This window comes from Bacillus rossius (genome assembly GCF_032445375.1).
Source record: "Bacillus rossius redtenbacheri isolate Brsri chromosome 4 unlocalized genomic scaffold, Brsri_v3 Brsri_v3_scf4_2, whole genome shotgun sequence".
NCBI lineage: Eukaryota > Metazoa > Arthropoda > Insecta > Phasmatodea > Bacillidae > Bacillus > Bacillus rossius.
In genome coordinates, this window is record NW_026962011.1 from 45,627,949 (window position 1) to 45,640,172 (window position 12,224).

The window sequence follows — 12,224 nt, forward strand, 5'->3', positions numbered from 1 at the left end:
AGGACGAAAATAGACACAATGTTTGGCTGAATAATGATTATTTTCATATTCAATCCCTTATGATGTCTAATACCACACAGTTGGGCCTAAGCATAACACTTCAGGTATTTCTGTGTTTCGAATAAGAGAAGGTAGTTAGAAGCTCACTATAAACGCAAGATTCGTAGTCATATGTAAAACTTGGTGTGATTAATTTTTATTTCAGTAATTTTAGAGAACAGGTAGAGTGGATGTTTCACGATAACTGTTATTTAAAACTCATATATTAAACAAAACTTCCATTGGGCTCATTTAAAATTAAAAAATAATTGTATATAATTATACATGTAATTTTAATTACATATTTATTTTATATATTTATATTATATATAATTATAATACTATAAACGAAAAAACACTTAAAACTTTATGTATGGTTTTGCTACGTGTAGAAAAAACAGGTTCGAAATGATAGCCAATTAATTAAACAGAGTTTTATTTATTTACTGATATTGAGACAGTTAATTACAACAATCTAAACATCTTTCCACAAATTAATTACTCTTTCACTCAGTCCACAGTTCACTCACCTCACTGAGCTTGGCTCGACAGTGGCTCTGCATACAGCTCGTCTCTCAGCTCGCACCTCTGTCCCAACACACTGCCTCGCGCCACTCACTCGTCCGTCGCACACAACACTATCCTAGTAATAACATACTATTAAATTTACATAAGAAGTAAAAACTCTTCTCAATTAAAAAGAAAATGTCTGTGTAAAGTTGGTTTACGGACGATAGTTTAAAGTGATAACGTCATAACAAAACATTAGTGAAATAATTGCATACTTTTATGAATAAAATTGAATCATTTTAATTGAATTATCACTATTTCGTATGGATACAAAGGAGTGAAATGAAACCTACAGTTTAATTGATAAATTTACTTTTATTTGCACTCATTAATTCAAATATCTTTATTACTTTAACGAAGAGATTATTTTAACTATAACTTTTATACATGTTTGCTATTTAACTTCTTCCAATCTGTGTTATTCTGTTAAGGATAGGACGATGATAGGAAAAATAAGAAACGAATGGGAGTGTTTCAAGTTTAATGTGCCTCTAAAAAGTCAAATCGATGGTTGTTCCAATCGAGTGGAAGAGAGATAGATGCGGCGCAAGCGTACAATGAGCGTAACGGGACACAGCGTAACGGGAAAATGTGCGTAACGGGACACTTTTTAATGTGTGCAGCCGGCGTTAATAGATTTATTAGACGTTGTCACGTCAAAAATAGTCACATTTCAGGGGTATTTGTGGAAAAAAAAGGTAGATTAACACGTCAACATTTTTCAAGGTAATTCCACTTAGCCTTAAAATGGCAAAGCAAAACTGATATTACGTAGTTATTGCCCTTTTTTCACAAATAAAGTTTAAATTTATCTGCAAAGTAAGTGCAGAGATCAAGGTATGTTTGATCTTCTTAGGGAGCTACTGGAGTTGTCGAGTAAGCAAGCAAGATTATGTTTACCAGTTGATAAGGTTTTGGTTCGTGTAGTAACAAGCGAAACTATTTTCAGTACCACTGTCAAAATATAATTTAATCTTTGTTCCAAACACACTAAAACACTATTTCACTCTCATTTTGTGGTCTAAAGTTATAAACAATAACGCACGTAGGACAAAAACAACGTAAGTTATTCATTGCTTTTAAGCTAACTGAAACACAATACTCACCTCAAACGAAAACTTCGGACTCTATCAAATCCCAATTATTATTATTAATTTAAAATCGGGTGAGTATATAACACACAGGCAAGGTTTTTAATTACATTTTATTAGAAAGTGTCACCAAAGTCTCAGTATGGAAGATGACATTTGGAAACTGTCTGGTTCACTGGCATTTTCTCTTCAGTCTGATTGTGCCTCCTGGCCTTCTTTCACCCCTGTCTATATTTTATGTTATGTTTTTGCTGTGCATTGAATTATGTATAAAACTTTGACGGTATATGTGGTAGCCCACCAGAAAGGCAGGAGAAAAATATTGCCACAGGTTAGAGAAAAGATTCTCCGTAAAGTGAGAAGTGTTGCACGTGTAAACAAAACAGTCAAGTGATAAGGAAATAGGTTTGTCACGACTTTGATATCGAAGATCGGAGAAAGTTCTTCCTTGGTATTCCGAGCTAGCTCGTCGCGTATATACGAGTAAACCCCTGGTGAAGAGCTGCAGAGGGGCAGCAGGTCGTGGGGAGAAGACTTCCGGACGGCCCGCCCTCGCTCCAGGTCGTCACTATGTCCGTCGTGACGCTTCCAACTACGTCACTATGTCATCGTCGCTATATTTGAGTAGAGAGATCGAATTGTTTCGTGAAGCCAGACGTTGGACATTACAAATTTTTGACGTGAAAACGTCTAATAAATCGGTGAACGCCAGCTGCACGCACAATAAAGTGTCCCGTTACGCACATTGTCCCGTTACGCGGTGTCCCGTTACGCTCATTGTACGCTTGCGCCGCATCTATCCCTCTTCCATTTGATTGTAACAACCATCCATTTGACGTTTTAGAGGCACATTAAACTTGAAACACTCCCATTAGCTTCCTACTTTTCCTATCATCGTCCTATCCTTAACAGAATAACACAGATTGGATGAAGTTAAATAGCAAACATGTATAAAAGTTATAGTTAAAATAATTTGTTTGTTAAAGTAATAAACATATTTGTTTTAATGCGTGCAAATAAAAGTAAATTTATCAATTAAATTGTAGATTTAATTTACTCCTTCTTTGTATCCATACAAAATAGTGATAATTCAATAAAAATAATTCAATTTTATTAATAAATGTATGCAATCATTTCATCAATGTTTTGTTATGACGTTGTCACGTTAAACTATCGTCCGTAAACCGACTTTACAGACAACCAATTTTTTTTCCTCAGGCTTCGGCAATAGAATTTGTGTAAGAGAGGTGGATCTTGGACTAAGTTATTTTTTTTGGAAGAGATCTCTCTCTTAAGTGACTGTTCTCATGTGGCTTGGCTAGTAACGATACTGTGGAGCTGGAGTGGTGAGGTATCTACAATAATAACGCCTTTGATATTAACTGGCTTCCGCAGTGGCATCCATAAGAGTTAATGAAGATACCTATGCGATGTAACACGCTTACGTTACGTTACGTAAGAATTGTTTGTTTGCTTGGGACAATTATAAAAATACGACTTTTTATATACATGAGCGAAGTTGTCTCTTGCAAATTATTTATTTATGCCTATATCAGAAACTTATCAGTACCTTTAAAATTTTTTTGCCAACTTTTACATTAGCTGGTAATAATTAATTAACTTTTATTAGTGTGTTAACAACCACAGAGTTTTTTTTTTACGATGAACCTAGTGTGTATTTGGAAATAAGGAAAATCATAAATCCTGAAGTACTAACACAAGTGATGTAGTATCTACATTCTGCAATACTGTATTCAAGTATTCGAGTAAAAATAAATGTATACACAGTTCATATAATGTTTATTACATGGACAAGAATGTTGAATAATAATTTGGGACAAAATTCGTGACGACAGTGATATTCACTATGTAAAAATTTGTTTCAAAACTGTTCAGTAAATGTTTCAAACTGATTGTAAGTAACATTAGAGAAAAATTGATTCATCTATGTAACTACATGAGCAAGAGTGAGTTTCATTGGGTTTGAAGCAAGATAACGCAAGACTAGTCGCTTTAATTGTCCTCGGCCTTACAATGGATCTCAAGTTCCTGGGAATTCATTCTCTCTGACATGTAGATAAAAAAGATTTATGATAGAAAATTAAGTGTTCCTCCATGAAAATTAAGAAGGTCACGCAAGCCTCTTATATTGCTATATTCATCTATTCTCAGTTATTTGTTTTATGTAACCAAGGAGTCTTCGCATTGGCCAATTCTCTTACCTTTCTTATGATTATTTTTCAAAATAACAAGTAAAATAATAGAATAATAAAATGTTAGTGTTAAGAATTTTATTATTTTATGGATATTATTTCGTGAAAAAATTCTTTAAAAAGTAATAGCACGGTATAATTAGAATATTTGAGTATTTAGATATTTTTCTTTAAAAAGTTTGTATTTTTCACTGAATTTTAATCGTTTGTAAAAATGTAGTTATTTAAGATCACACTCGCAAATGCTACCGCATACGAACGACGTCGTACAGCCTGTTTGTCTGTAACTCCACTGTGAACAATGTTAAGTCCGTAATATATGTTGAGCGGGTAATGACCACTCAGAATAGACAAAAATAATAAGCAAATAATTTGTATATGTATATAATTATTTAAACATTTGTCAAAGACTGAAATAATTCAAAAACATTACATAGTTATAAATATATGGGACAATTGCATAGCAGCAGTAATGCAAACAGACTGCAAAGACTATTATTTTAACTTTAATTCATATAGTTTGTCTACTGTGTGCAATTTCATTTTATTTTCTCATTGTTCATGTTAACTTTTTTAATGTTACAAAATTGTTTAGTTTATAGTTCGTTATAAGTGTTTCTCATTTTAAGAATGATAGGAACTATGACCCCAGGCCATAGTAAAATTTAATTAGAAACTCTTATATTTAAGAATCTTTGGAAGAAGAGAGTATAAAAAAATAGCCTGATAGAAATGTGAAGTAAATTTCGTTACCAGTATAATTTTTAGTGTTTGCAAGCTTATTAACCATGGCAATCATGGTATATTGTCACGTGCACCTAGCCGGTGCCACCGCCATTTCTGTCACGATCCACTTTCAGAGGGGGGAGAGAATCGTAGCTCTTTACATAGAAACAACTCGCTTGGCATCAACTAGTCTTAACTTCATAAAATACTTTACTGTACCTAGGATCATAGGTTCGTCATCCCGTACAGGATGTCTGGTGAGAGCTGAACTAAGGAGATTTTGCAAAATAACATAATACTTAATTAAAATTATTTTATTCTTAAAGTCAAATACTCAACATCATTTTAAAGAACATTTAAATAGCGGGATTACAATTTAAAACAATAATCTCTTTACTTCCTTAACGATTGAACGACCTTACAAGAGAGAGAATGAGAGAACTTCACTAAACACTTCCCTAGTCCTTCCGAATACCTCAAATCATAATTAATACTTAAAATTAAAACAAAGATAAGTCCATACTCACATTTTCCGAAAAGCCTTTCTTGATCGATTACTTAAAACTAACGTAGGGGCCTCTCCTGCCCTTAAAATCCGAACGAACATTACATTTTAAAAATTATAACTAAACGACTAGTGACGAAGGCCATTGCCTCCGCCCGAAAGCTTGACGACTACATTATGACCTAACTTAAATTAAACGACTCGTGGCCTCTGGCGTCGGCCATAGCTTCTGCCCGAAAGCTTGAATTCCTACATCACGAACGAACTAACAACTCGTGACCACAGGTGAGACGCATAGCCTCCGCCTGAGTGAGCCTGAATTCCTACATCACGAACGAACTAACAACTCGTGACCACAGGTGAGACGCATAGCCTCCGCCTGAGTGAGCCTGAATTCCTACATCACGAACGAACTAACAACTCGTGACCACAGGTGAGACGCATAGCCTCCGCCTGAGTGAGCCCCGAGTCACCACTCACTTGCGCTTAAATTCGCGCGCCCTGCCGCGCCTACCATAACAAAAGCTCGTTATTGAAGTCAAATTTACTAAACAACTAACTAGAACATCTGGGAAGACTACCCCCCCTCTACCCCGATGTGCAGGCCACACCGCGCGGCTTGTTACGACAGCGCGCCCCAGTAACTGCGGCCCGTGGCTGCGCCAGCGCGCGGCCAAACAAACAAACAAAATTCTGCAAGCCCGCAGCGCGCCGCGCCGGCCCCGTGCCCCAATTACATGGTCACGCCACTTGCGCTGACGAGTGAACAGAGCAGCCAGCCCAGAGTCCCGTCAGTAAAGTCCCTAAATTTGATTTCAACAACCCTGCAAAATTTCAACCCGCGACATAACCCTCCCCTCACAGAGCTCGAGCCCCATCGAGCTACCTCAAAATTACAAATTGTCTTTTTCCATTAAACCATAACTATAAATTCCTCATTTCACAAAAATAATAATTTTCTTAGTTCCTTGCTGTCTGAACATACATCTAGATTCTGCATAAGATTTATTTTAAAACAACAAGTATTCATAAAATTAAATGTAAAACTTTTATCTGGTTTGTTCTCACAGGAACCTTCAGAGGCTCGAGTTCTCAATTCTAAAAAAATTGTTCTGTTAGTGAAGCTCTCTTTACAAATTAAATTACTGTTCTTAGTTTCTCAGTATTCGTTAAACAATGTGCAAATTCTTGATAATTATTATTATTTTTTTTTTTTCGGTTTCCGTTTATTACCATACTTCTTTCGTTCTTCAAAAAAAATTAAGTGTCCTTACAGTGTTTCAATTAATTAAACTCTTATCTCGTGAAGGTTGGTGCAACTCCTCGAAGTCAGTGTTGTCGAGAAGAGTAGCTCCCTGGGCTGGCCATCAGCAAACACCACTCAACTCCAACAGCTACTGGACTGGCTTCCAGGGCAGCTCACAACTTCTCCCCACATCTGCTTCGGAGTTGTGCCATCCTCATCACGAACAGATTACAATTCTGAAACATCATCAACAGGCATTACCATCACGCCTGACAAATACAAAACTAACTACTAAACTGCAATCGATGGGCAAGGATGCAAACACACAAAAAAATAAAATTAATTAATTCAACTGCTAACATAAAGTATCCCACCCTTAGCATAATCTAATCAGGCAAATAATTTGATAGGAAAAACTTAAGGAAGGGAAACATGACCTCCAATGATTTTCCCTACCTCTTGAGTCTTGATCTTCTCTATACAGCAAATAGTCCCCACGAAGTAACTGGGTTGAAGGTCAGTTCACATGACCCACCCATAACCTCTTCTACTCTTCTTTTCTTCTGGGGGCAACCACAATGCCCACCAATCTCTCTCCATGGTGCCGAACCAGCTATCCCATGAGAGTAAACAACGTAGTCAATAGGAGCGCAGAGGGGAAACACCAATCTCTGGCTTGTCGAGTCATAAAACTGCTTTATCTTCTTCTTCTTCTTCTTCTGAGTAAAACATCTGATTAATCTTGCTACTATTCTTCCCAACAATAAAAAAAAAGTTCATCAGGTATCTTCATAAAAAAACATTCTAACTAATAATAAGTCTTCTTTTTCTTCTTTTTTTTTCTGTTAGATGTAATAGAAGGCCATGTTAGGGAGGTTATAGGGAAAAAGAGTGGCCAATTCCCACCCCATCACCCACCTAGATCATGACTAATTAACTTTTAAATTTTCTATTTCAAACAAATTAAAAAAAAACCATTTTTATTCAAATTTTTAAATTATAGCTACTTTTCCTTCATAACCTCAAAAGCAAATCAATAATTCTAAATGAAATTGTGATTTACTGCATCCTTGTTCCATCCGATCTGTTTGTTTATAACCTTTCTTGTAAAGTATAAAATTTTCAAACATTACTAATTCAAAAAAAAATTAAATTCTGGTGTCCTTTGAGTTACAATTAACTTTACTATTTCTTAGCTTGAAATAATTTAAGTTTTCAGAACTATTTCATTGTCTAATTCACAACACTTAAAAATCAACTCAAAACAACAAATCATCAAAATCAATAAGATCATCTGACCTACCTATCAGTACTGTGAACTTGAACTGTTCGTACACATTTATAATAAGCTATTGTATTTAAATTCCAACCTAAATAAGGTTTAAAAAAAACTACTAATCCCTCTGTAAATTAAGAAAATTAACTTTAAAAATTAAACTTAAGGTATTAGTTCTTTTTGACAGCTACCACAACTCACTAGTTCCATCACATTACTATAACCTAAAAAGTTCTGTAAATAATGTTTATAACAAAAAAAAACTCCAGTTACTGTCTTCCATAAAAAAAAATAAAACTTTACATGACCTTATTAATCTCCACTTGTAAGTCCATGGCTGCCAGCTTTCTCTTCTCTTGAATCTTCAGTCTTGGCTCTTGTTTCAGTGATCTTGTATCTTGTCTCTCGAACTCTTGTCATCTTGTAAACTGGACTGCTGCTCAGCTCATCTTAAGGAATCTGTAACAGTTTCAAAAATACATGTTAATTTAAATTACATAATTCCTGTTCTTTGGTCCTAAAAAAAATGGTATTATTAGTACACATAACCCTGAAACAACATTATTATTCATTGTTTATTACTTAAAAAAAATGCTTTACCATAAAATCCTTTTTTGTTCTTTTCATTAGGCCTATTTATTTTCCTTCTTCTTAATTAAATTCTGCTTCAAATGTTAATCCTAACTTAAGACCTACCATCTATTTATTATTCATTACCTACATTATTTATGTTACCCTAAAATTCCCATAAGTTTCTAATACTTCCTATCAAAGACATTCTCTCTAAAAAAAAATTTACTTGTGACTCTTAACTTAACAAACTTAAAAAAAACTTTTACACTAGACTTAACTTATTATTCATTCTTAGTTACTAAATTTCTATATGTAAACTTTAGTACTTACAAACAAAAACTGCCTATTTCTCTCTACCTCTTAATCTCTTTCAATTATTACAATAATAATGTTACCTTGCATCTTTAAACTTTCTTCTTTTCAATTAAATTAGACATCTCATAACAATAAAAATTCTGCCTATACTCTTCTTATGGGTGTACAAACCAACAACAAAATTTCAAATTCTCAAGTTTCCTTATATTTAAATTATGCAATGCACATAACCTCTGTGGTGCCTGTACCCTTTTAGGCCTACCACCTTCTCCTCTCACAGCATGACAACTCTTATTCCTCGGGGTCTGTATTCACTGTTACAAATCAAATATCTCAAAAAAAATTAAAAACAAATTTATTATTTTAAGAAAACAAAAATTTACATTGAATTTACTATGGAGCCTGGAAATCTTAATGTCTCACAGCAGCTAACATGACTAAATCCCATGGAACCCCAGGTTTACATAACCTGTGCCCAAAAATTTAAGCATACCAGGCTTTCTCTGCACTGGTTTTACAGCATCACACACTATTTAGGGCCCCTGATCTGCCATCAGTCCCAAGGAGTTTTCCCACAACCCCTCTCTACACAAGCGCCTACCGCATTCCTCTCAATTGGCTATCGGTTTTACGGCATTCTTTTGGGATCCGACCATCAAGTTAGGGCTAATCGAACACTAAACCTCCATACTTCCAAACTAATGTAAATCAATTAAATTTTCTCTGTAAATTCTAAAAATCAAAAAAAATTATTCCAACATGCCAAAGAAACTTCCAAAAAAAATTCATAATCTTATCTTCAAACCATTAAAATAAAAATAAATAGATTACTCTGTTTTCTCCTTAATAACTGTAAACTGTCAACAAATATCATGTCGTAAATTTTAACTATGCTTACTGACTCTTAATCATAAAATCTCATTTGTCCTAATTAATAAACAACCGATTTCCTTAAAATCTCACTGTATCTCTCACACTCAAACTTCACTGGCTGAATATCTCAATAAATTCAAAAACAATTATCTAAACTCTTAAAGAAACTCCTCCCCAATTATTCAAATTACTTCACCTTATTTTATTTCATTTCTTAAAACACCTTACTCAAAAAAAATTAATTAATTATCTAGCTATCTTCCATTATTATTTATTTACCGAACAAAACTTTCTCCTAAATTAATTTAGTAAAATTCAATTTCACATTAGGCAAGTACACTAACTCTCTACAGCAATGTTTCTCATTTCCCTCCTTCCTAACTGAATCCAATCTTACTTAACCTCCAGGGAATTTACCTCACAAAATAACCAAAAATTTCACTGTAGTGCCTATCTGCTATAGGCCCACTACACAGGGGGCTCTAACCCCACCAACAAACTTCATTGAAATGGTACCCTATCCCATACAGGATAGCCACTTCGGTACTACCATGGGGAACTCCTGCCCCAAACTACTCACAACTCTCAGGATTCTCCTGACCCTTAATTCCGTAGTCAGCCCATCTCCTATGGTCTGCGCTACAATTCCCTTTCTTCCCAGGGACACAACACCTCACCTTAGGGTCCCTCGCCTTAAAGAAAACATTAATTTTCTCTGTTCCCTTGGAGTAAATTCCCTCTACACACAAAAACTATCCTTCCCAGTTTTCTCAATGCTTATCGATTTTATAGTGTACCTCCTTAATAATGTTTACAAATCCCAAAAAAAATATTTTTAAAACCGAGGTAGAATTTAACTAACAAAAACATAAACAACTTACAACGAAACACTTCTAGCCTATACATCATACACTTCTTAAATTAAATTACTTACATACTGAAAGTTCCTCTTCTCCTAAAACACACTTAAATTTAAATTTATTTAACCAATAGTCTATTTTCTTATCGCTAAGTTACCGTACAGCTGATCAAAACAAGGTCACGGCCTGTCCACGTCTCCTTATGAGCCCGTGACGTCACCGAATTCCATCAGGTGCGCCAACCCTCGCTTGCGGTTCCTCCGTTCACCGCTAGGTCTCAGCACCTCCCCGTCACGTGTTCATTCTGCCACGTCCACTGACGTGTCGTTCTGAAACAACTCTCAACATTTTTCTAATTAAAACAAAACATCACTATAAATTCTATAACTCTCTTTTACATAAACTCTCGTTTTCTCTTTAATTCCTTTCTAACGTTTATCCTTCCCTCGACTGATTTAATTCGTACGTCTCGTCTCCTACGCGCACGAAAACAAAACAAACTTCTCTTGAAAATAATTCCTATTTACGACAAAAACTTAATTTTAAATTTTAATTCTCTTAACCTTCAATCTTAAAATGAACTTCAATTAAATTAAACCACTTGCATTATCTCTAATAAGCATTTAACTTATAACGTATTCTCCTCACGTAATAATCCCCGATATAAATCTACAATAAATTCAACGACTTAAAACAACTTATCACTATAAACTTTATCCTTACAAGTATCCTCAAATAAACATCTGTTACGTCAAAAAAAAAATCTCAAAGACTTCCTCCACTATAGACTAAAATTCCGTAATCCTCTCCTCAAGTAAACTCTTAATAACCTGCTATCAGAAGCTGAAACTAACTTAATAATAAACATAAAAATCTACCTCTCTCTCTCTCCAGAAATAGAACCTATCCGGCGAACTCTACCATTTCTGTCACGTGCACCTAGCCGGTGCCACCGCCATTTCTGTCACGATCCACTTTCAGAGGGGGGAGAGAATCGTAGCTCTTTACATAGAAACAACTCGCTTGGCATCAACTAGTCTTAACTTCATAAAATACTTTACTGTACCTAGGATCATAGGTTCGTCATCCCGTACAGGATGTCTGGTGAGAGCTGAACTAAGGAGATTTTGCAAAATAACATAATACTTAATTAAAATTATTTTATTCTTAAAGTCAAATACTCAACATCATTTTAAAGAACATTTAAATAGCGGGATTACAATTTAAAACAATAATCTCTTTACTTCCTTAACGATTGAACGACCTTACAAGAGAGAGAATGAGAGAACTTCACTAAACACTTCCCTAGTCCTTCCGAATACCTCAAATCATAATTAATACTTAAAATTAAAACAAAGATAAGTCCATACTCACATTTTCCGAAAAGCCTTTCTTGATCGATTACTTAAAACTAACGTAGGGGCCTCTCCTGCCCTTAAAATCCGAACGAACATTACATTTTAAAAATTATAACTAAACGACTAGTGACGAAGGCCATTGCCTCCGCCCGAAAGCTTGACGACTACATTATGACCTAACTTAAATTAAACGACTCGTGGCCTCTGGCGTCGACCATAGCTTCCGCCCGAAAGCTTGAATTCCTACATCACGAACGAACTAACAACTCGTGACCACAGGTGAGACGCATAGCCTCCGCCTGAGTGAGCCTGAATTCCTACATCACGAACGAACTAACAACTCGTGACCACAGGTGAGACGCATAGCCTCCGCCTGAGTGAGCCTGAATTCCTACATCACGAACGAACTAACAACTCGTGACCACAGGTGAGACGCATAGCCTCCGCCTGAGTGAGCCCCGAGTCACCACTCACTTGCGCTTAAATTCGCGCGCCCTGCCGCGCCTACCATAACAAAAGCTCGTTATTGAAGTCAAATTTACTAAACAACTAACTAGAACATCTGGGAAGACTACCCCC